The sequence below is a fragment of the Eubalaena glacialis genome, chromosome 10, assembly GCF_028564815.1.
Source record: "Eubalaena glacialis isolate mEubGla1 chromosome 10, mEubGla1.1.hap2.+ XY, whole genome shotgun sequence".
NCBI lineage: Eukaryota > Metazoa > Chordata > Mammalia > Artiodactyla > Balaenidae > Eubalaena > Eubalaena glacialis.
The window spans coordinates 4,444,594-4,470,573 of NC_083725.1; the positions used below are offsets into that span (position 1 = coordinate 4,444,594).

Genomic DNA, 25,980 nt, shown 5'->3' on the forward strand with positions numbered 1-25,980 from the left:
AACATACAACCAACAAGGAACTACTGTATAGCACAGGGAACTATACTCAATATATATATATATTTTTTTGGCTGTGTTGGGTCTTCTTTGCTGCCCACGGGCTTTCCCTAGTAGCGGTAAGGGGGGGCTACTCTTCGTTGTGGTGCACAGGCTTCTCATTGCGGTGGCTTCTCTTGTTGCAGAGCACAGGCTCTAGGCGCACAGGCTTCAGTAGTTGTGGCACGCGGGCTCAGTGGTTGTGGCTCGCGGGCTCCAGAGCGCAGGCTCAGTAGTTGTGGCACGCGGGCTTAGTTGCTCTGCGGCATGTGGGATCTTCCCGGACCAGGGCTCGAACCCATGTCCCCTGCACTGGCAGGCGGACTCAACCATTGCGCCACCAGGGAAGTCCCTCAATATTTTGTAATAACCTATAAGGGAAAAGAATCTGAAAAGGACTATACATATATATATATATGTGTGTGTGTGTGTGTATATATATATATATATATATATATATATATATATAACTGAATCACTGTGCTGTACACCTGAAACTAACACAATATTATAAATCAACTATACTTCAATTAAGAAGATACAAAAAATTTTTTTAAAGAATGTATATATACATCTAACTGAATCACTTTGCTGTACAACACGACATTATAAATCAACTACAGTTCAGTAAGATAAATTTTAAAAAGCCAACCTTCTCAGCAAAAACAAACAAAAAAACCCTCAAAATGTTCCTATCTCATAAATGCTCATAATCTCAGCCATCCACATGGAGATGCCCTACACATACACGATCTTGTGCCCTTATAGTTTCTTCCTTACTTTATAATGTTGTCTTAGTTTCCTGTGGCTGTCATAACAAAGTACCACAAACTAGCTGGCTTAAAATAATAGAAATTCATTCTCTCACAGTTCTGGAGGCTAGATGTCTGAGATGATGGTGTTGGTGGGGCAATGGTCCCTCTGAAGGTTCTAGGGAAGAATCCTTCTCTTCAAGCCCTTGGTGGTTGCTGGCAATCTTTGGTTTTCCTTGGCTTGTAGATGCACCATCTCTGCCCCGTCTTCATATATCCTCCCCTGTGTGTCTGTATCTCTATTCTCTTTTCTTTTTTTTTTTCTGGCCGCGCACCACGCGGCTTTCGGGATCTTAGTTCCCCGACCAGGGACTGAACCCACGCCCTCAGCAGTGAAAGCACAGAGTCCTAACCACTGGACCACCAGGGAATTCCCTATTTTCTCTTCTTTTAAGGACACCAGTCATTGGGTTAGGGCCCAACATATCCATCTAGTGTGACCTCATCTTAACTCATCATATCTGCAAAGTCCCTATTTCTAAATAAGGTCACAGTCACAGCTGCCATATATGGCACCAGGAAAGCCCATGGCATTAACATTTTAAAGGTGAGTATAGGCCAGTTATTTTGTAGAATATCCCTCAGTTTGGGTTTGCCCATGGTTTCCTTATATCTAGAGTTGAGTTAAGAACTTCTGGCAGCCATATTGCCGAAGTCGTGTCCTTCCCAGGGCATCACATGCAGAGGCACTCGGTCTCGGGGGTCCTATCCCTGAGTATAGTAACTTTGATCACAATGATGGTATCTGCCAACTTTCTCCACTGTAAAGTTATTCTTTTTTCCATTGTAGTTAATAAGTATCTTTTGTAGAGCTATTTCAAGACCACGTTGATATCAAACCATCAAATTTTCATCCATTAAGGTTTATCATCCATTGATCATTCTTGCTTGAAAAAATTTAATAGTTGTTATGGTTCCTGCCAAATGATCTCTCTTCTTTTTCCAGCATTCCTTTTTCTCTTATTAGTTTGTTTTCTTCCGTAATGATGAGCTTTCCCTTTTTACTCACGGACTTTGGTTTTAACCTTTGTAGAGTCCTCACTCTGTTGCCAGCTCTGTGGTGCATTAAAAAAAAGTGTTTTATGGAGAGCATGTACAGCATTTTAGTTGTTTTTATTGGCCTATCTTATCTGCTATACTATTGGCAACAGATATCACTCTTCACCTCCCACTCTTTCTTCAGACAATTCCTACTAAGTTTCCTAACCCTCCCCTGAAGCTGCTATTGACAAATAACCAGGTATTTCCCCCTCCATCTTTCCAGGCCCACAGGTTATCTGTCTTTATCTTTCTTTACCTCTCAGCATCATTAGCTGCAGCTGATGACTGCAGCCTTCTTCAAGCCCTCTCTTCCCTTGGCTTCTCAGACACCACCCTCCTCTGTTCTCCTGTTTTACTGGCCTTCATGGTCTCTTTGGTTGGTTCCTCTCCTGTCTCTCATCTCTAAACTCAGCAGCTCCCAAGAGCTTAATCCTGGACCCTCTCGTCTTCTCTATAAACACTCTCTCCTTCATCTAATCCTCATTAAATGATCTCATCTAATTAGACTTCATGTAATCCTATGTATTGAAATACAATTTAGGGACTTCCCTGGTGGTGCAGTGGTTAAGAATCCGCCTGCCAATGCAGGGGACACAGGTTCGAGCCCTGGTCCGGGAAGATCCCACATGCCACGGAGCAACTAAGCCCGTGCGTCACAACTACTGAGGCTGCACTCTAGAGCCCACGAGCCACAACTACTGAAGCCACGTGCCACAACTACTGCAGCTGCGTGCCTAGAGCCTGTGCTCTGCAACAAAGAGAAGCCACTGCAATAAGAAGCCCGCGCACCGCAACAAAGAGTAGCCCCCGCTCGCTGCAAATAGAGAAAGCCCATGCACAGCCACGAAGACCCAACGCAGTCAAAAAATAAATAAATAAATAAATTTATTAAAAAAAAAAAAGAAATACAGTTTATAGGGGGGAGGGATACATTGGGAGATTGGGAGATTTACATATACACTACTATATATAAAATAGATAACTAATAGGAACCTACTGTATAGCACAGGGAACTCTACTCAATACTCTGTAATGACGTATATGGGAATCGAATCTAAAAGAGTAAGATATATGTATATGTATAACTGAGTCACTTTGCTGTACACCTGAAACTAACACAACATTGTAAATCAACTATGCTCCAATAAAAGAAAAAAAAGAAATACAATGTATAATCTGATGAATTCTAAAATTGTATTGCAGCCCAGATCTCTCCTTGAATTCCAACTGCTTCTGCAGTATGTCCAACTGTATTTCTAAAAGATATTTCAAAATTGACATGACTATAATAGAACTCTTAATTTTCTAACCAGGTCTCTCCTCAGTTAAGCCATCCACATTTACTAGGTCACTCGAGTCTCAACTTTAGGCATCGGTCTTGATCACTCTCTTGTCATCACTAGAAATGCCAACTCTCACCCATTCTCTTATTCATTTGCAAGTTCTTTGGCTTTACCTCAAAAATATATTTGGTATCCATACATTTCCCCCATTTACACTACTCCTGTTTTAGTCAAGGTCACCATCATTTCTTGCTTAGACCATATTGCAGCAGACCCTTACTATCCTCCTTGTCTCCCATTTCTCATCCCCTCAGCCAACATGATAAGCTTCCTAGAGCAGCCTGAGTTATCTTTAAAAACAAAACATTGTATCATACTTTTGCTTAAAACCTCTAACTACTTTAAATTGCACTTAAAATACAATAACAACTCCCATACTCTAGCCTTCAAAGCAATATATGATCTGACCCTTGCATGTTTCCCCAAGTTTTCTTGAATCACTGTATTTCTTGCCCTGTGTCCTAGCAACTCAGGCTTTCTTATGTTTTTCAGTGTGTTAGAGTGAAAGCTCTCCATAAAGGCAGGGATTTTTATGTGTTGTGTTTTTCCTTTTGTCTATAATGTTAATTGACAAATCTCAAAGCACCTAGGACAGTGCCTGGCATATCACAAGCATTCAATGAATATTTATTCTGTGGAAGAATGAATGAATAGGTGCATGCTTTTTTCTTTTTTTTTTCCCCTCATGCCTTTACATCTGCTGGTCTCAGACTGGAATGTTCTCCAAGATCTTAGCACGGTGGGCTTTTTTCATCAATCAAGTCTCAGCTCAAATGTTAGCATCTTAGAAAGGATTTCTTTGACACCTTTATTTAAATTGCCAGCATTCTCCTCCCCTTTGCATTTTTCTGCTTTGTTTTCTTCATAGCACTGATCATTACCTGAAATCATCTCATTTATTTATCAATTTTCGTCTGTTGCCTCCACTAGAACGTAAGCTCCATGAGAGCAGGGGCTTTGTTTTGGTTCTGCATTCCATCCTCATTGTTTAGAACAGTGACTGGTAGACAGTACATATTCAGTACTTGTATACTGAAGGGAGAGAATTCTACTGTGTGCAAATTTAATAATTAATTGAAACATTTATATAAAAGGCAGATTCCTGAGGCTCATTCCAAACCTTCTGAATAACAAAATCTCTGGGGTGGTGTCTACCTGTAACATTTGTGCACTCTAAAGTTTTAGATCTAGGGAATTCCCTGGCGGTCCATTGGTTAGGACTCTGCGCTTTCAGCCCTTCCACTGCAGGGGACACACGGGTTCAGTCCCTGGTGGGGGAACTAAGATCCTGCATAGCTGCGTGGCCAATAAAGTTTTAGACAATTTCTCCAAGTCCATGAGGCCAACTTGGGTCCTCCAGTCCAGACAGCCCCATTCCTCATGGCAATTTCCCCTTTTGTGTTCCTTGCAGTCATTTCTGGTCAGCAGACTTCAGCTGTGATGATCCCAATCCTTCAGAGAGGATGTAATAATGTTAAATCTCAAAATGGGGGAAATTCTCTCTAGGAGCCGTGCACCTGTCCACTTCTGGCATTGTCTACTCACAGCACCAAAAGAGAACATTCCAGTGACTCTCTTAACTAATATCATCTTTCCTAAGGCAACTGACTTTCATGTGTCTTTATATCCAGCTAAGAGTGAATAGCATCTCTCACTATAAATGTTAAGGTCTGCCTCATCAGACCCCAAGTGTGCTTTCAATTAAATTCAGCAAGTGTTTACTGACAGCCTGCACAGGAGTCTATGGAGGAACAAGGCATGGGTTAGTCATCAAGTTGCTTACAAGGTAGTCAACAGTCCTGAAATTCTAAAAACAATGTTTTCCCAAAATTTCCCAAATTTTGTTTCCAGTTTTTAAAATAAACAGTAAAGAGGATATTGTTGAATGAATTTTACATCCTCCGCTCGCCCACCGCCCTGTGTTTTCTATTCTTAGGTCTTTCGCTTAGTGGTACTTTCTTGGTTAGCCAATAGTTCAGCAATTTTGTATATTTTGTCGTCATTGATACTTTTATCCGTTTAAGATCTAGCGTGCTAAGTATTTTACACGTAAATCCCACTTAATCTTCAAAACAACGTAGCAAGTTAGATGTCATGGCCAGGATTACGGCTCCCTGAAGGTCCAAAGGCTCAAGGTCTCTTCAAGATCTAGTTGCCATTCGTGTTAGGGGCGGGGAACTACAGCTGGCGTCTTGCTGCAAAGCCCGAGCTCATTTCTCTGCACTGGGCTGCTGTGAGAAGGCAATTTTAAGGGATGGTACTATGTGGAAGCCTGAGGTTAAGAAAAGAGTGAGTTAAGCCCTTGGTTAACCAGGGTTGAATAACATCTTCATGTTTGTGAAAATCACTTCCTTTCAGCCTGGTAAAGGGGAGAGGAGAGACGCAGTGCCGCACTCCGGGCTTCTGCCGGGCTGAGGTCAGACGCCGGGGCCGGCTCCCAGGCGCAGGGCTTCCGCGCGTGGCGTGGGCTCTGCTGGGCGCTCCGCAAGCCGGCCCACTGCCGGGGCCCGAGCCGCCTCCAAGCCCGCGCGCCCTCGGCCCGCCGCGTCCCGGGGCGCAGCTCTCAGGACGCGGGCCCTCGGGGGGCGTGCAGCACCCGCCGAGCAGCTCCTCCTCCCAACCTTGGGCACCGAGGCTGGAAGGCTCCCCACCTGGGCCGCAGCCGCCGGTCCTTTCGAGCGGTCTTGACCCTGAAACCGAAGAGTCGGCTTCTCTGATTGGCTTAGAGCACAAACGCAGGCGAGCGGTGCCTGAGACCCGCTCTTTGATTGGGCTTTAAACGAACAGCAGAGCACGAAATAAAGAGGCCTTCCGTCATTGGGCCACTGTGTGAATCTCCTTTTAGCTTCTCCGCTGACTGAATAAGCGTCTCAGGATCTTCGTCATGAGTCTTAAATCTGGGCCTGTCAGTTCGCCCCAGCGTTACTCCTCTCTAGGCGAGGCATGGAGTTTACAGAGTTCAACCAATCACATAACGTCGAGATCAGGTTGCCAGGCAGGTTATGCTAATGAGGCCCCGCCTTTTATGCAGCTCCCACTCTGCGGCGGGAAGAACCACCTGGAGGTGGCGGGGGGGGTTTGATTTCCATCACCCCTAGGGAGAGAGGATCGGGGACCCGCTGATCTTCCAGCTCCCCTCACCCAACATCGTGTAAGTACCTAAAGGATTAAGGGAACCGGATAAGCCAGCGTCCAGAGTACCCCATCGACTGGGAGGGTGTTTCGTCTTTGCTTAGTCCCACCCAAAATGGCGCCAAGCTCTTTCCGCGTCTCAGAGCCCGGCCGGGGCCAACCGACCGCGGACCCGGGTTGGGGGGGGACTTGATGGTGGTGGTGGGGGAGAAATCCCGGCGGCACCGCCCGATGGTACAGTCCAGTCGGGGCTGGGACGAGGCACCTCACTCGGGGTGGGGGGTCAAACCATCTGCACCTTCCAAGGGGAAAGGGGCAAAATCCCTAAAGGAGCCCCTGCTGGCGCTGCGTTCAGCCATGGCTCCGGCGCCTCTTCGCCCTGCCTTCCTTGCGCGCAGCCTCCCCCCTGCGACCCCCGAGCGGCTCGCACGCTCCGCCGGCCGCGCGCACCTCTCCTCCCCTGCCCGCGTTGGTTGGGCCGGGACGGCAGTTGGGCGCCCTGCGCGCTCCTGCGGCAGCGGTTGGGCGGGCGCTCGGGGTGCGGCGGGCCGTCTTGGCCAGCGGGCGCGGGGGCGGCGGCGGGGCCCGGAGCTCGGGGAGGGCGGGCTCCGTGGACTAGGCGCCCTGCTTTGTCTCGGGAGTCCGCGCCATCGTCCTGCCGTTGATTGCTGGTTCCCCGTCCCTTACGCACAAGTTGGCGTCCCGGGACCCGGCGAGCCCCCGCTCGGAGGGCGTGGGGGTGGCCCGTTTGGGTCAGTCGTGGTGCACGGTGTGCGCCGTGGGCAGAGGCGCGAGCCCGAGGCCTTTGGGGAGCGGGTTGGTGGTGCACGGTTGGCAGCCGAGGGTCAGCTTTCCTTAAGCACTTTAGCCCATGACCACGAATTAGGTCCTCCACTAAGTAAAGTGTACGCAGCGCTTTGGAATAGTGCGTGCGTACGTGCTTAGCCTTGCTTGGCGGATTGGTTGGGTTTCGATCCATTTTCAATCGATGTTTATGTAGGTCTAAGCACAAAGCGGGCTGGTTTGGGGTCTGCAGTCGAGGGTTCGGCGTGTGAGGAGTCCCGCCCAGCGCGGCCCTGTGCCATCTGCGCCGAAGGCCGTTCAAATCTTGCCCGGCTAATCGTCCCCAAAAGTTCTTTGAACTCAAAAGCACTTAACGTTCGTTAAAAACAAAATCACTCGTGACGCTTTGCGGCCTCTGCTTCAGACCCGCTCCTTTGTTTCTCTCTCCGGCTTTTGCTGGAAGCTCTTTGAGGGCAGGAAGGTACATTGCGTGTTTTTGGTATACTTCCCTCCACCCACAGCACCGCAGCTTGAGGAACCGTACTTATATGATGCTCTAGAATTGAAAAAGCAAAATTAAAAAAAAAAGAAAAATTGGTTGGGGCAAAGCCATGCTTCAAGCAGTGCTGATGCAATCTGATATGTTTACAAAGTGACTTCTGGGTTTACTTTTTAAATGAAGTGAAATTGACAAAGCGAACCGTTTTAAAGAGAACAATTGAGTAATAGATGCGCATTAAAAAATTTTGGAGCAAGACTTTTTTCCCACCTGTGGCTCTTCCTCATTTTATTCCTTGAGCACCCACTCTTGGCTCTGCTTTTTTGTTTTGCAAGGGCGCTAAACCGCTGTCTTTTTCTAAATAAGCCATTTTTAGTTTTCTAGTGTTTTGCGGCATTCTCCACCACGCGTTAATCTGTGCATAGTGTACTGTATATGTGAGCATGTATCGAGCATGATACATATCGAGCATGTATTATAGATAAGGCAAAGCCCATGTCTTCAAGGGCCCTCAGTGCTTTTCAATAAGAGATTATGATGGTATAAGGGATAGTGTTGTCAATCCAGTGTAATCCTAAATTGGTTGGCACTGCCTCAATTGCCACTTGTCTGAATTTATTTTTTTCTTCTAGTTTTAACAGTAGTACATGATCATTGTAGAAGACATAGAAAATATAGAACAGTATAAAAAGTAAAAATTAGCTGAAGTACAATTACCAGAGATAATTTCTACTGATATTTTGGTATGCTTCAAATCTTTTTTGTGTGTGCATATAAACATTTTTACAAACTTGGCACATGATATGTGGTTTTCACATCTAGGTTTTTTGTTTTTTTGTTTTTTTAATGTAAATAGGTACCTAATGACGTCACTGATGATTTTCCATTTTCAGTAGTTTTCCCCGTTACTTGAAGGGGGCATCATGAAATCCTCTGAACTAAAGAATTATGAAATTTGATTCATTCTGTTTTTCACAAGCAGAATTTATTGATTACTCTTTAAATTTATCATAGGTAACCTAATGGGATAGGTTTCTGAGTAACAAGCAGAACTGTTCCAAGAGTTGAGAAATACTGAACTGTAATTTTGGTTTCCTTAATAATTTTACATTTTAAGCACTGGTGAACACATGGTAACTGCATAATTTCATTTGGTGCAAATGATAAACACCCTGTCATTACAATGTTGGAATTGTTTAGCCAGAGTTTGTTTTAAAATAGAATGCTGATGTACTTTGACCTATTGCCACTAAAATACACAGTCTTCCCCCACCCACCTCCGTCCCAGAGAGTGTAGACACACCCTGTCCAGCCTTTTGTGTGGTTTTCACAAGCAGAATTTATTGGTTAAACAATAAATTTATTGTTTAAATTTATCATAGGTGCTTTAATAGATTAGCAAATGAGCATTTGGTCTCGTGTCTAGAAGGAGCTGGTGAGTTAAGAAAAAGCAAGTGTTTTACTACAACCAAATCTTTGCAGAATGGTCCCACTGGATTCTCCAGCGGTACTGGGTAGGGGCAGCAAGGTGAGGGGGGAGCTTTTTCTGACTTTATTATATTGGTCATTCTCTGTTGAAGCCTTCCTCTCCCTCTCTGGCCTTATACTGTTTACATGAATTACTGCTAAAGGATGTCTGGCCTCCTTCCTTTTTTTATTCTCAAAGTTATAAGCCTAGTTCAGGACTTATGTGGACCTGGTGCCTTTCCAGTTTATTTCCTTGCAGCCCTACTGTGACACTGATATTTTACTATTAGTACTGAAACATTATTTCCACTCCCTTTCCAAAGTCCATCAGTGGCTTTGGGCTTCCCGTTGCCTAGACCTGTGTAGATTTTAAATGTTCAGGTTGTGGAAAGCAGCTGAAAGTAGGTTCTTTTTGGATAACTTTGAAATATTTTAAAGAATTGGGGTTGAGGAAACGGAGAGGGAGGTGGGAGGCTATAGATTATACCAAGTCACAATTATAGCAAGACTAGTTAAAAATGTGGTGAAAACACTCATTATAAAATTATAAAATCAGTAATGTGCAACGCTTTAAGAACTCCAAACATATAGATTGCTATTGGGAAAATAGTCTATTATTGTTTGTTATCCATTTCTTAGGTGAACTCATTTATTTCAGCATCAGAACATTGGCGCTAAATGCTCGCTTTTTTTACCCACATCCTTCACTCTCACGGTCTGGCTCTCATGGTCTGGCCTGTTTCCTGCTGTCCCTCAGATCTGTGCTGTCCGGTAGGGTTACTAGTAGCCACATATGGCAGTGAAGCACTTGAAATATGGCTAGTGCTGTGAGTGTGAAATGCATGCCAGATTTTGAGATTTGGTATAAAAAAAATGAAATATTTCAATAGCTAAAATATTGATTACACATTGAAATGATATGTCGCATATCCCATGTTAAACAAAATCCATTACTGCGATTAATTTTGCCTGTTTCTACTTTTAGCAAATGTGGCTGCTAGAAGATTTAAAATTATGTATATGGGTTGCATGCGTGGCTTGCCTGATTTGTTCACTGAACAGCCGCCTTAGGCTTAGTCTCATGGGGGGGGAGTGCTCCCAAGTGGCAGTAAGTCATCATACAGTGTATTATCTTTTTGTTTCTATAGTTTCAGCCAATAGATACTGCTTATATGTAGATGTGTCTGATTTCTTTTAGTGCTTATGATAGCTCTCACAGAAGCATTATTATTCTTTTGAAGAATACCTTAATCTCAAAACCATTTCCAGGTAATTGAGTTAACTGTTACTGAATAAATATATTCAATGAATCATTTGAACTTAAAATAATGAAATGACATGTTAAGCACATAATCCATTAAAAAAAAAGTTGAGCTAAGCATAATCAGCTGAATTTTCCCCAGCTTGGTCTGCCACTTACTCACTGATTTTTACAATATACTGTTTTTTCAGAGATTTAAGAAATATTTCTGGGAGAAACTTGAAATTGAAAAAATCAAGCTCATAATTTTTTTTTCTCCTGTGATTAAAGAAAAGGCCACAATAGTTTGATTCTAAGTGTGGAACACTTTGGACCAGCTCATGGGACAACTATCCTTTTAAGCACAAAGAATCATAGCCGACAGATAAAATCATATTCTTTTTATACCTATATTTGAAAACATTGACCGTTTTGCCCTTACGTACCTTTGTGGATGTGTTTCTTTTTACTACCCTGTGTGGGGGTTTGATACGGTGTCAAATTTAACAGCATGGGCTCTGGGGGCAAAGGAACCTCGATTTAGAGCTCAGCTTTATTGGCTGGCTGTGATCTTGGGCCCATTAGTTAACTTCTGTAAGCCTTAGTTTCTTTATCAAATTATTAATCTAGTTTCTTAATTATTAATGGGGATAATAATAGTAGCAACCTCGAAGACTCCATGTGAGAATGCCTGTTATCACTGTCAGCAGTGGTATAAATGGCTCAGAAACTGTTTACTGATTTTGGATCTTCCGCTTCAGCCAAACCAGTCTTCTCACTGTCCCTACAATTCTGGGGTTTTCCTTCATGTTTTCACACCTTCATTTCTCAAATGGAATGTTTGTTCCTTTCTGCCCACTTCTCCCTCCTTCCCCAGTTCTGCCCACCAAAATCCCATCCATCCTTCTAGAGCAGTGGTCAGTAAACTTTTTTTGGTAAAGAACCAGATAATAGGGACTTCCCTGGCGGTCCAGTGGTTAAGACTCAGCACTCCCAATGCAGGGGGCACGGGTTTGATCCCTGGCCAGGGAACTAAGATCCCTCATGCTGCACTTCAAGGCCCCTCCCCCCCCCCAAAAAAACCCAAAAAACAAAAAACAAACAAACCAAAAAACCAGATAGTAAACATTTTCAGCTTTATGGGCCAGATGGTCCCTGAAGCAACTACTCTCCGCCCCTGGTGTGAAAGCATGGCCATGTTCCAATTAAACTTTATTTATGGACCCTGAGATTTGAAGTAATATAATTTCCATGTGTCACAAAGTATTCTTCTTTTGTCTTTTCAACCATTTAAAAATGTAAAACCATTCTTAGTTCACAGGCCATACAGACAAACAGGTGTGGGTCTGCCCTGCCCTGGAGCCAGGTGAAAGCCGAGGGGGGGAGGGAGGCGGAGCATCTTACCTGAAAGGGATCCCTCTCGTCTCTGAATGCCCTACAGGATTTTTGTACTGCTTTGTAATAATTGTAACATTTATTGAGTGCTTAATTAGTATCGCATAGCAAGTATTTGTGCTTACTTCTTGCTTCCTAAACATATTATAAATTCCTAGAAGCTTTGGATATTTTTTAGTCCCCTCATATAGAATGCAGTACAAAAGTGCCTTTTACTTACTGGGCTCTGAAATGTTTGGAGGAATAAAGGAGTGAATACAATTAACATAAGACATTAAAGTGAGCTCTGGAATTTTCCTCCCTTTTCTTCAAAATTCTTATTTTTGGATGCAAATCTCACCATTTTGTTGGCATTGCTTGAAGATTTTGAGGCCAATCCGTTAGGGGTTATTTTCAGTCTTGCCACAAACCATGATTATAGGCAACCTTATTATCATGTTCTTCTGATAGAGGAAAACTATAATCCTTTGCCTAATTATTGCTTTGTGTTTGACTTTTTAAGTGTCCTTTCTAAGACACCTGTTTACATTTAATCCTTACTGTGCGACAGTGACAGAACGGTGTTGTAACTACTTTACAAATGAGAAAAAGGAGGCAGTTTAGTGAATGATGTGAGTGGCGGTAGCAGGGTGTCTGGGTCCTCAGTCCCAGGCAGTGGTATGTATCTTCATGAGATTTCAGCCTCTAACTCATCATTTATTCATCTTCTCTTTTATTCTTTTTCTCTTGAAGTTGATAAATTGAAAGTATTCTGGGGAATTCCCTGGCGGTCCAGTGGTTAGGACTCGGTGCTCTCACTGCCGAGGGCCTGGGTTCGATCCCTGATTGGGGAGCTAAGATCCCACAAGCCGTGCAGCACGGCCAAAAAAAAAAAAAAAAGTATTCTGGATTTCCAGTACTGCATAATTTGATAACTATAAGGACTAATAGATGTTTAAGACTTGTTTATGTGACACACAAGTTTTCTCAAGTATGTTAAACCCTCTGAAGTGAGATATGACATAACCACAAAACAATAATTCTAGAATTAAAACTAAATTATGGAGCAATAATTGTGCTTTGATGAACTTTGTTTCATTTAAAAATTTTAAGAAAGTTGATATTCATATTTATATATACTTTTCCCAAACCTTAGGAATCTCATCAAAAAATTATATCTTTTTATACATCATTTAAAAATCATATCTTTTTTTGTGATTTGTGGTTTTTCAACAGTTATAAACTGTAGGAGAAATATTTTAATTCTAACACAATATGTATAAGACCTTTACAGAAAAAATTCTGAAACTTTATTGAGTGAGTCCAAATAAACTCTAAATAAATGGAGTGACCCTGGTTTGAGGATTGGAAGGTTTAATATTGTAAGGCATTGATTCTTTGGAAACTGACTTATGGATTTAATGTAATCCCAGCAAATTGAAAAAAACTAGACAAGCTGATGAAATTTTTGCCAAGGCCCAAGAAAAGGCAAGACACTCTTGAAAAAGAAAAAGAAGTTGGAAACACTTCTGTTCCAGAGATCAAGAAGAGGTAAATAATTAAGACAGTGTGATCCTGGCACCGGGTTAGAGCAGTAGACCAACTGAACACCCCAAGGAGTCCGGAAACAGTCTCACACACATTCAGACACTTGATTTATGACCCAGGAAGCATGGCAAATAAAAGGCCAAACAGTACAACTTTTAGAATTTGACATAGGAGAATATGTTCATGACCTGTCTCGAAAAGGGTTTTTTTTTTAAAGATGTTTTTTATTTAAGATGTTACCTGCACTAACGGAAAAATGGGCAAAAGTCTAGAACAGGCACTTCAGAAAAGGAGAAATCCAGATGTCTAATAAACACATGAGAAGGTGTTCAACCTTGTTAATAATCAAGGAAATGCAAATTACAGCCACAGTGCCATGTTACTTTGAGCCTAAATTCAAGTTGGCAAACGTGTACCTGACTTAAAGTCGGCAATACCAAGTCCCAAAGCTTTTGAGCAATAGAACAGTCACACGTGGCTGGTAGGAATAGAAACTGGTATGACTACTTAGGAAAACCATTTGGCATTACCTAGAAAGTCAAAGACATGCAGACACCAAAGCCCAGTGATTCCACTGTTAGAGAAGTTGATACAGAGAGAACCAGGAAGAATATTTGGGGTAATTAATTTTCCTGATATGAGTTGATTCAGTTCATATTTGAGGGCTGCTATGTTCTATACACAGGTAGCTTTATTTTGGCACAAGGGTAAATAAATTATTTATATTTTTTTCCCTCTCTGCTGGGTATTTTTAATAACATCTAGTGTGTTCTTCATTTCCTAAAACAATGCTGGGCACAGAATAGGCATATAATAAATACTGTTGTGTTTTAAAAAATTATCATTTCAATTTTTATAGTGGGTACCCTTCACTATAGCTTTGTAGTTACCTTAACTCTGGCTATTGACTAATTTGCTCAATTAAATCTGTTTGCGGGTTTGGTAAATTACAACCTCCCCTGGTTCCTTTGAGATCCAGCCTAGCCTACTGATTGCATCATCTGGTGGGAGTCCGAGGAGACAGCACAGTGGAGCCATGCTTGGGTTCTGGCAGCTTTGCTGGGAGGAAAGCTGTGCAGCGGAGAAGGGAAAAGATGTCTAAGCTCTGTAGTGAAAGGGATCTGGGTTCAAATCCCACTTATCAGCGCTATGGCCTTGGACAAGTAATAATTTTTGGTTGTTGTGAGGATTAAGTGAAATTGAGTATTTAATAAGCCACAATGCCTGGCTTATGATGGGAACTCAGTAAATGGCAATAACCATAATTATTACTATGCCAGTAGTTGTTTGCTTAAGTAACATTGAATTTCCACAGTATGTGTTTTCGATCAGTTGAATATGAATATGCTGATTTTAAAATAAAGAGCTGCATCTGTTAGGGGATTCTAATTTTGTGGTCTTGGACTTCCCTGGTGGCGCAGTGATTGAGAATCTGCCTGCCAATGCAGGGGACACGGGTTCGAGCCCTGGTCTGGGAAGATCCCACATGCCGCGGAGCAACTAGGCCTGTGAGCCACAACTACTGAGCCTGCGCGTCTGGAGCCTGTGCTCCGCAATAAGAGAGGTCGCGATAGTGAGAGGCCCGCGCACCGCGATGAAGAGTGACCCCCGCTTGCCACAACTACAGAAAGCCCTTGCACAGAAACGAAGACCCAACACAGCCAAAAATAAATAATAAAATAAATAAATAAATAAAGGAGTTCCTTTAAAAAAAAAAAAAAAAAAAAAGAATCTGCCTGCCAATGCAGGGCACATGGGTTTGATCCCTGGTCCGGGAAGATCCCACATGCCGCGGAGCAGCTAAGCCCATGCACCACAACTACTGAGCCTGCGCTCTAGAGCCCGCGAGCCACAACTACTGAGCCCGTGTGCCACAACTGCTGAAGCCCACACGCCTAGAGCCTGTGCTCTGCAACAAGAGAAGCCAGTGCAATGAGAAGCCCGCGCACCGCAAGGAAGAGCAGCCCCCACTTGCCGCAACTAGAGAAAGCCCGCACAGCAACAAAGACCCAACGCAGCCAAAAATAAATAAATAAAAAAACAAAAAACCCCTGATTTTGTGGTCTTAACTCATTTGACGTGTAGCCTATATCTGAAGGAAGTGGTCTGGTAAGTGTTTGCAAAGAGTAGATACGGCTGAGCTTTCTAAACAGGAATGGGATGTCTCTCTTTATGGGAGAAAGTGCTAATCACATAGTTTTAAAATTCTATCCGTTTAAAGTTGAAATACACATGTTATCTAGTGAAATACATTAGTTTTGAGAACCCTTGCCTACAGTTAAGACATATTTATTCCCCAATGAATTGTTTAACAATGAAAATGTATTAAATTGTCTTTTACTTGGAAAGAAGACTTTTCTGGATAAGATACCTTCATGATCTAATACTTAGCATCATGAGTTAAATAGTTACTAACATTTGGAATACACTCTATAGCATTGTAGTATACTGTAACAAACATCCCACTCTGTCTTAACAGTGAGCCTGAGTTAGGTAAATCAGGTGTTATTATTGCAGTTGTCAAGATAAAGAACTTTTACTTGTCTCACATCCAGTATTTTCCCACTACTCTGTACTGAGAAAACACTTTAAGAAACGTCCTGGGGGCTTCCCTGGTGGCACAGTGGTTGAGAATCCGCCTGCCAATGCAGGGAACACAGGTTCAAGCCCTGGTCTGGGAAGATCCCACATGCCACGGAGCAACTAAGCCCGTGTGCCACAACTACTGAGCCTGTGCTCTAGAGCCCGTGAGCCACAACTACTGAGCCCATGTGCCACAACTACGGAAGCCCACGTGCCTACAGCCCGTGCTCCACAACGAGAGAAGCCACTGCAATGAGAAGCCCGCGCACTGTAACGAAGAGTAGCCCCCGCTCTCCGCAACTAGAGAAAGCCCGCGCGCAGCAACGAACACCCAACACAGCCAAAAATAAATAAATAAAATAAATAAATTTATTAAAAAAAAAAAAAAAAAAAAGAAACGTCCTGGCTTGTAGAAGACACCTCTGAATACCAGGCCAGTGGTGGATGCTGGCCTTTTATAGTAGTTTTTTTAAGACGGACGAGGTTGAAATTAGATTATAATGTTAATTATATGCCATTAATATAGAGTTTTTATGAAGGCAATAACTGCCTCACTATGTCATCTGTCTGGGCTCACCATCTTGTTAATTAAATGCTTATTTTTGACCATTCTGTGTTTCATATTTAACTTTGCAAACAAGGGGCTGAGGTTGAGGAATGAGAATTTGAAAATGAACAGAAGATGAGGCCCATATTACCTGTTCACAGGGGGACTGAATTGGATACAAAGGGAATTACTTCAAACCAGTGTCACTTTGCTTCTTAGTCCTGGGGCAGAGCCATGGTCCAGTGTGTTTGAACAAAAGGCTGTGCCTGTTTCAGGAGTTGAGGTAGAGTGAACGAGTAGTTACACTGTCTTCTCTTGTATTATATCCAAAATGTTAAATTATGAAAATTGTGCCCTAGAATAGTTTCTTCTAAGCAATTTTAATATTCTTTTTTTCCAGTTAAAACATTTTAAAGCACTTGAATTTATTGAGGAAACAGCTTAGTACTTGAGATTATGCCTCTTAACATTATCTAGTATTTTATCCTAACCTGGATTTGTGATTGTCGAGTCATAGTTACCACCCAGAACCCTCTGTAAGAAAGGCTTTCAGGGCCCCAGAAGACCCACCTGCAAGTCTCCTATTTAGTTACTGCAATTGCTAATTCAACAAAGAGCTTGCGATATGTGGACCAGATAGCTTTCTGTGTACAGGTGCGCCCGGGCCAGAGATTGTATTTGTACCCTTGCCAGTTCTCTTGCGAATAAATGCTACTGTTGAGAAAGGGAGCTGGAAGGATTGTGCTCAGAGCTATGCCATCCATTATCCGTAGTCAGAAAACATGGAGGCTCAATATTATTTGATGAGTCATTTGTATTAATCTTTCAGTCTTCAGATGTTCCCCATTAATCCATATTTGCATACAAAGCTTATTTCCAATATTCCCGGTAAGTGCACGGAATGGATTTGCTTGTTATCATGGGGTGAAGGGAAGCTGGAAAATCAAATGTGCATGAGAGTAATCTGCTTGGCAAGGAAGACCACCTGAACTAACAACCACACAGCCTTTTCCGAATTCTAAGGCATTCACACCACAAACATATTAGAGAAGCTGGTAAGTTGCATATTTTGAAGAAAGGTGTAAGGATTCTTGCTAAATTTTTGCTTAGTAACAAAAAAAATCTCTTTTTTAGAAGGTGACTTTGAGCACTAGAGGTCTATGAATAACTATTAATATCATGAAGTTGGAGTAAGAATTCAGAGCCCTAATCTTTGCGCAGTGCTTCCAGAAGGCAGTTCTTGGCCTCAGTATAATCAGTCCTTCGTGTTACTTCTAGAATGATTTTCCAAAAGGTGTTATTGCCATGATAAAATATTTTTCTTCCCTTGCTGTGCAAGAGTTAGCCAGATCTGGTTGACTTCAGAATCATCTGGAGAGGTTTATAAACAAAGCTTCCTGCTCTTCCCCTCTACCTTTGCAATTGAGAGAATCCAGAATTTCAGGAGTGAGACTCTGGAATTTGTCTTTTTGCCTACGTCCTTAGGTGAATCTGATAAAACCAGTGTATAAACTTTGGGAATTGTAATTCTTCAACTTGAAGTCTTTTGCGGGTCCATCCTAACTATGGTTTGAGGCTTTTCTCTCTTATACTTACAGTCCCTGAGCATATCCTCAACTTCTCTTGCCTCTGGAACTTTCTCAAGCTGCTCTCATCAGAAATGCCCTTATGTTTGCTCCAGTAGCAAGTATTATTCTCTCTCTTTCTCTCTGTATCTATCTCCCAATATAGAAAGGTTCTTGATGTTTATTGCCAAATTGCTTCCTAGAAGGTTTGCGTTGATTTAAATGCCCATCTTTTTTTCTTAAAAAAAACCCAACAGCTTAATTGAGATATAATTCACGTACCATACAATTCACTCAGGTAAAGCGTACAATTCAGTGGCTTTAGCCTATTCACAGTTATACAACTATCACCACAACCCATTTTAAAATATTTTCATAACTCCAAAAGGAACTCCACCTCTTAGCCATCACCCCTTAATTCCTCATTTCATCCCAACCCCTGGGCAACCACTTATCCACTCTCTATCTCTGTTGATTTGTCTTTTCTGCATATTTCATATAGATGGAATCATTCAGTGTATGGTCCTTTGTGACCAGCTTCTTTCACTTAACAAAGTTTTAAAGGTTCATTCTTATTGTAGCATGTATCCGTATTTCATTTCGTTTTTTTTTTTTTTTTTTTGCTGAGTAATGTTCCATTATATGAATGTACCATATTTTATCTCTCTGTTCCTCAGTTGATGAATGTTTAGGTTGTTTCCACTTTATGGCTATTATGAATAATGCTGCTGTGAATGTTCGTGTCCAAGTTTTTATGTGGACATATGTTTTTATTTCCCTTGGGTTTATTATATCTTGGTGACAAATCTCTGGGTCATTTGGTAACTCTACGTTTAGCCTTTAGAAATTGCCAGACTGTTTTCCATAGTGGCTGCAGCATTTTACATTCTTACCCAGCAGTATATGAGGGTTCCGGTTTTTCTGCCTACTCACCAACACTTGCTATTATCTGTTGCTATCTCAGAATTTTGAATGAAATTGAGAAGATTAAAGTATACTACAAAACTGAGCATAATAGAAACTAGGAGATCATTAAAAAAGGCAACTTTGTGTAGTTAGTGGGCATAAAAGATGTTGCCAGTGTTAAAGGTATAGATTAATATTTTGCTGAAGTTGAGGGTACATAAGCTATGTTCAACTATAATTCTGAAGCTCCATATACTATAGATTTTCTTAGTCGGAAGAACCTTTCCTATTAGTGGAGAGTTTACAGTCTGTATGATTTGAATTTCAAGAATGTTCCGCTTACACAACAGCAGGTGAAGAGCCAGAGGTGCTTAACCCTAGGAATGAACGTGCATTGTTAAGGCGTATTAATAATTAGTATCGGTAACCGGGACAACCACAGCCATGAACGTCTGCTAGTGTTTCCCAAGTGCCGGGTATGGTGTTTTGTTTCACTGATTTCATGGTTTCACATTATTATTTCATAGTTCTACCTTAGCAAGTGGATCTCTCGTTGTTGTTCCTCTTCTATAGATGAGGGAGTTGAGGCTTGGGAAGTGAGGTGACTTGTCTCTGGTCACGTAGTGAGTGGATGGTGGCTGAAGAGCGTGAACCCAGGCCATCTGACTCTGGAGCTCTGTTCATGCCGCCATGCTAGAGATGGGGGAAGGGGACGTGGGGTGGTAGTAGGCTAGCGGAAGGTCCTGGTAAGGCACCAGGAATTGTGTAAGGACTGACCATGGCTCTACATGAGGGAAGACTGTCCAGGTGTGATTTCCGACAGTTCTGATGGTCACCCCTGAACCTCTGTCCATCCTGTCAACTAAAGCAGGTTGGAGGCCCCAGGGGAGGGGAGAGATGTACATTCTAATCCCGAAACTGCCCTACCACCAGCCTTGGCTGTGCCACCTTGAGCCTGGGTTTATCCACTGTGAGGCTGGCTCCTCTTAATATCTGACCTACTGTGACAGTGCTGTCATGGGCGTGACACAGGTCATGGATACAGAAACTTCAGAAATTCTACAGTCAGACGTCAAGATCTATTCCTTGGGTTGTAATAAGTGGACTTCTCAGAGAATTTCTTTTAATACCATATTTGGCCCAGGGTACTCTGTGTTTATAAGGACTGATTTTGGTTTGGGGAGCAGCTGAGTTCCATGTACCTTTGCAGTCTTATAGTTGGCGTGAGTTCAAGTTCCCTCAGAATATTCGGATTTGCTAGTTTATGGTACTAGATAATGTCTTGAGGAATTTGCTTTTTCCCCCTCCATGTTTTTTTCTTTCCAGCTCATTGAAGTTCAGTTATAAACATTGATATCATACATATACTTAATTTCTTAACTGTGGAAGTAGTTGTGCACCATCACTTTAATGCTGACACTTTTTTTATTTATGGGAATTCATCCTAAGAGTGTTTTTGTTAAGAAAGCAGTTCCCTCCCAAGGCAGGAGACTGGACGCTGCGTTCATTCCAGAAGCAGTTGTTGACCCTCTGCTGTTGGCCGGGTTCCAGGTGCTGAGGGCCCTGCGTTGTCCCACTGGGTGAGGGCGCTCTCGTGCAGCTGCGTTCCCCCGTGGTGGGTGGCAGGGCACACAAACTCTGCACAAAATGCGTGCATCACTTACTTGATGGTACATGCTTTGCAGAGCGTGAAAGGAGAGCAACGTGGGGACGGGGAGCAGGAAAGGCCTGCTGAGGAGGTGACACTGACCCTGAAACCTGAATGGGGAGGAGGAGGTGGCCATCGGAAATGCTGGCCGGAGCATCCAGGTGGAGCCACTGCAAAAGCCCTGAAGGCTGGCCTGAGCCCTGGGAGTGTGTAAAACGAGAAGGAGGAGAGGTCTGCCAGCGCAGCCTTTAGAGGTCGGGCCAGCAAGTGAGCTCGTGAAGGAGGTGCCATAGAGGTGGGAGGAAACCAGGACAGTTTAGCGTTAGGAGGTGGAGAGAAGAGCTTAAGGAGGGTGTGAATGTTCCGGAGGTCAAGGGAGCTGAGAACCTGGAGGGAACCTGGGGTTTGGCTGTAGACTTTTAAAAGGTGCAGCCTTGCGGGGGGCAGGGTGGTGTGTTGGCAAGGGTGGGAGCCCAACTGGGGAGGGAATGTGGGGCGAGGAAGTGGAGGTGGACCAGACAGCTCTTTATTGTGTGTGAGAACAGCAGAGAGAAGTAGGTGAGCAGGGAGGTGGGCCCAAGGGAAAGTGTTTTTTTACTGTAAACATTTTATTGAAATATAACACGTTTAGAAAAGCACACAGTAAAGATAGGAGATCCTGTGCACATTTGCTGATGTGAGCGTTCCAGTAGGGAGGGAGCAGTGATGCTGCAGAGGAGTGGGTGTGGGGAAGCGGGCGGAGCGATGCAGCCCCTGAGGGGACCGGACAGACAGGCTGCCCAGCACCCCGGGTGGAGAGCCCTGGGCCTGGGTCAGACTGGGGACGTTTCCTCCATTGCAGTGTATGAAGAAGGAGTATTTAATTTCAAAGTTGGGAGAATCACATTTTAATAACAACATAATATTTTTAGATACTGCCTATATTCCGAAGCTTTCTCATTGCTTTTCTGCTCCTTGATAAAGCAATGACCTATTTAGTGATTCTGGGTGTATCTTGATTATACTTTGTCATATCAGATGTGTCATATGACAGTTTTTTCTTACCAGGGTCCACCATTACTGGTGTCCACAAGTTCTCAGATTTTGATAAACACAGTCACAAGGTCAAAGGGGAAATGTTTTCACAGTCTCATACCCCTGGGATTTCCCTCAGTTTCCTACCAAGGCAGCCAGTTCTGAACGGTCAGACCCAGGAGAGAGGGGATGCTTATTGAATCGTGCCTGGATTTCTGCACCTGCTTTTCCCCTTGGAGCATTTTCTGATTCCCAGGAGGCTGGGAAGCTGGTTGGAAAGGGCAACTAAGAGACAAGAGAAGCAGGTAGTGCTTTAGGCTACTTTGTGGGGCTGGAGAGATAAGACATTCCAGGTGAAGGGCTGCAACGGCTACCGGAACAGAGGGGCCAGGGTCCCAGAGGCCAGGAGGCTAACAAGTCACGCCAAAAGCAGCTGAATAGCAGAGTGGGATTTTGGTAGTTTCACTTTGCTGGGAAGAAAAAAATTGGAATTCCGGGCCCACCAAGGAAGAGGCTCCGTAGGAAACACCTACCTAGAAATTTCCGTTGCCACCCCCGGAAGGTCAAACCTAGGAGCAGACTCTGTCTCATAGGCCTGCAGAAACTGCCGACCAGCCTGGGGTCAGCTTGGTGGGGTGGAGGGCCCTTCTGCAGCCTGCTGGAGGATGGGCAGAGGCTGGAGGCTGGTGGAGGCAGATGGCCTCTCCCAAAGGTGCCACAAGGCTTCCAGACGCGGGTGGCTTTCTGTTCCTTGATCCACATGCATTTACTTTGTGAACATCCCTCAGGTCGGACCCTAATGATCTGTGTGCTTCTCTGTAGGCCTGTGATACACCGCGGTTTGAGGTTTCCACCTGAAATCTTGTAAGAGCAGAATGGAAGACTCCTGATAGAGTCCTCTTTGGAATTGCCTTCGCATTTTACCAGCCAACCAGCGATTCTTTGTAAAAAGGAAAAGGCAAACATCAAGGTCTATCATTCTTTAGAACTCCCACTGAGTGCTGGCTCCTTTTGAATTCTCAAAGATATTAATGTAGAATTGTTAGGCTAAGACCCCCAGCATGTCCTTAGCCTAGGTTTTTCTTTTCTTTGAGTGAATGGTAAGAGTTCTTTTGAATGACTTGATGGGGTTCGAATGCATTGCTGACAAACTATCAAATGGGATGGGAGGATCAATCTGTGTTTTTTTTTGGTGCATGAAAAGTTCTTATCTGAACTAGGAAAGTAAAGCCCGTGTTTCTTGGGTTGACACAAAGAAAGATTTGCTTGCATGCCTCTTTTGAGGCATGAAGAAAGGAGTGCCACAGCCCTGACTGGAAAAAATAACCTTCTTTCAAAGAAGAGAACCCTTAGTTGATAGTCTCTGAAGCCCTTTGTGTGCACAAGAAAAGTAGGAGGAATCATTGCCTAATGTGGAGATTTCTGTGGGAGAAGTGGAAGGCAAAGGGACACAAATGGAGAGGCAGAGATGGCCAAGGTGACCGTCGCAGACCTGTTTGACACACCTCATTCCTTGCTTGCTGTTGTCATCCTGTGTTTTCTACTCTGTGTTTTTTTAAAAACCTTAGTTCAGCTCTCTTCTGGTTACACAGTGCTGTCCTTGTTTATGGCCAGAAACAAATTAGGAAAAGTTACTTAGGATATATTCTACAATAGTTTTTATTTTAATTTAATTTATTTATTTTTATTTTTTGGCCGCGCCGTGCGGCTTGCGGGATCTTCGTTCCCTGACCAGGGATTGAACCCGGGCCCCGGCAGTGACAGCACCGAGTCCTAACCCCTGGACCGGCCAGGGAGGTCCCTCTACAATAGTTTTTAGACTGTAACAGATAGTTCAGTCTCATAATATTAAAAGTGCAGCTTATGCCGACACTTATCTGCCATTGTCCCCTGCTCACGACCCAGTTTCTGAAGGTTTTTTCTGGAGTTTTTTCCCCAGTGGCATAAAATTTTATCTGGAGTTTTTCTGCAGTCTTGTGCATTTCACTATTTGCTTCACTGCCAACATTTATAACAAATGTGAAATGTGAATGGCATCGGTAGAAATACCTGGAGGACCCCATTATGATCACTTCTTCATCCTTTATCTTTACCCTTAGACCTCTCTGCTTATACGGAAATATTCCAAATCCATAACTGCTTAATTAAGAACCCCTTTTTTATTTGGAACCTAGTCAAAAGTTTATTATTATAATTTTAACAATTTGTTGAAAGCCTTTCTGAAAGCCTTGTTCCCTGATTATTTATTTTCTCAGAAGCTTTTAGTTCCTTAGGTGTACTTCCCTTCACTGGAATTGTGCTTATTTTATTTCCTCGTGGAATTAAAAAATGATATTTTAGTCCTACTACTCCGCCCTCACGTGTAGGTTTCCAGGAGCTCTTTAGCTGGCGTCATAGTAGCCCCTTAAGATGAAATTGGGCTCTGACAAACGGAGGAACCTCAGGCCGACCAGACCCAGGACTGTGGGTGAGTCATCACCCTGTCTGTGGTCACTTCGTCCTTTGTGAACTGTAGGCTGGTCCTGCGCTAGCCCTCCCCCTGGCCCCCGGCTGGGGTGAAGCTCGAATGAACAGTGTCTGCCGGGGCGTGGGGCACCTTGCTGGGCAAGGAGAGGGTGTTGCTGGTAGTTTTCACTTCTCATTTTCATTTTTTCTCAATGGAAATACTAATTTGTTGTGAATTTTTAAAATTGAGAAACTGTGGGATGGATTCTTTGGGCTTCCCCTTTTCAGCAAGAATGGGGAATTTGTGTTGAAATCTGTATACGTTTGTTATTTGTCCATTGTTACTTCCTCTACCAGTTCCCGTTCAGCTTTTTTTCCCTTCTGAGTTCCAAAACTATTTCTTCCAGAAATCAATGAAATGTAAAATCTCAGCTTGCCATTCTAAATGAGTGAACATTGTGGAAGCCTTTTTTTCCACATTTAATTAATTAATTAATTAACTGAAGTATGGTTGATTTACAATGTTGTATTAGTTTCTGGTGTACAGCAAAGTGATTCAATCATGCATATATGGATCTAGTCTTTTTCATATTTTTTCCATTATAGGTTATTATAAGATATTGAATATAGTTCCCTGTGCTATACAGTAGGACCTTGTTGTTTAGCCATTCTCTATATAATAGTTTGCATCTGCTAATCCCAAACTCCCACTCCATCCCTTTCCCACCCCCCTCCCCCTTGGTAACCACAAGTCTGTTCTCTAGTCCATGAGTCTGTTTCTGTTTCGTAGATAAGTTCATTTGTGTCATATTTTAGATTCCACATATGAGTGATATCATATGGTATTTGTCTTTCTCTGTCTGACTTACTTCACTTAGTATGATAATCTCTAGGTCCATCCATGTTGCTGCAAATGGCATTATTTCAATTCTTTTTTTATGGCTGAGTAATATTCCATTGTATATATGTACCACATCTTCTTTATCCATTCCTCTGTTGATGGGCACTTAGATGTAGTAGAAGCCCTTTATTTCCAGTCTGCTTGGTCTGATTTTACAGCTCTCACGTTTACTGTAACACCTCAGTCATGCAGTGGTGATCAGCTGTGCAGAGCAGAGCGCTTGTTGTGATTCTGTCCTGTTAGGTCTTCTGAATCATGAGGATATGGGTTTAAACAACTTTGTCGGCTGTCGTGACATTAAATCAGCTGAAGGAGTTGGTGAGTGATACTTCTCAGACTGGTGCTGGCGCACGGTGGCACATCCTGTCCTGAGCTTGGCCTTTGAGTACTGTCTTCCCTCGGGCATGCCATGGCCACAGTGCCAGAGCCAGAGCTCTGAGCTGGATGATAGCTTCTGTAAAATGGAAGCTGCCCGAGACGAGTGGTTCCCAAAGTACCCTCCCCCCAAACAGTAGTGTTCTAGAGCTAGACCAAGGTGTTTTTTCATTTAAATAAAAATAAAGGATAGAATTTTCTTTATTTTGAGTTTCTGTCCCATGAAATTTCATTAACTCTTTGTTGCTATTACTGCCAATCACCTTAGTCAGCACTAGGAGGTGACAAATGAACAAGTAGCAAAAAAAGTTAGTGGAAAATTTGGGAATACCTAGTCTTGCTTAATCTGATAGTTTAAAAAAATTATAAAATGAGCTTGGATGTGATTTTTATATAGCTCATATAATGGAGCCATTTATGCTGGAATCTTAACACAGGTCAAGTAATCTTAGTTTATGGAACGAGAAGCAGGGTGGAATGGTGGCCACCACATGGGCTCAGTAGCCACATGCCTGGGCTTCTGGGCATCACAGCTCTGCCACATAATAGCTCTTACCAGCTCTGTTACCCTGGGCAAATCACTTAATCTCTCTCTTTCTCTGTCCCTCACCTATAAAGTAGAGACAATAATGTACCAGCTTCATGGGTTATTGTGAAGATTAAATGAATCAATACATGTAAAGTACTTAGAACATGCCTGGCACATAGTAAGTGCTATACA

General features: G+C 43.0%; 1 protein-coding gene across 3 annotated transcripts in view; it reads left to right on the forward strand.

Moving 5' to 3' along the window:
- Positions 1–25,980, forward strand: part of PRDM10 (PR/SET domain 10) — a 125,048-nt gene that overhangs the window by 35,169 nt on the left and 63,899 nt on the right. For 2 of the 3 annotated variants that reach the window (XM_061202299.1, XM_061202301.1), the window contains exon 1: positions 6,290–6,383. The exons of the other annotated variant lie outside the window; for it this stretch is intronic. The gene's annotated coding sequence lies outside the window, so the exon portion shown is untranslated. Of the gene's footprint in view, positions 1–6,289; positions 6,384–25,980 lie in introns of those variants that run through there. 3 annotated transcript variants of the gene reach the window in all.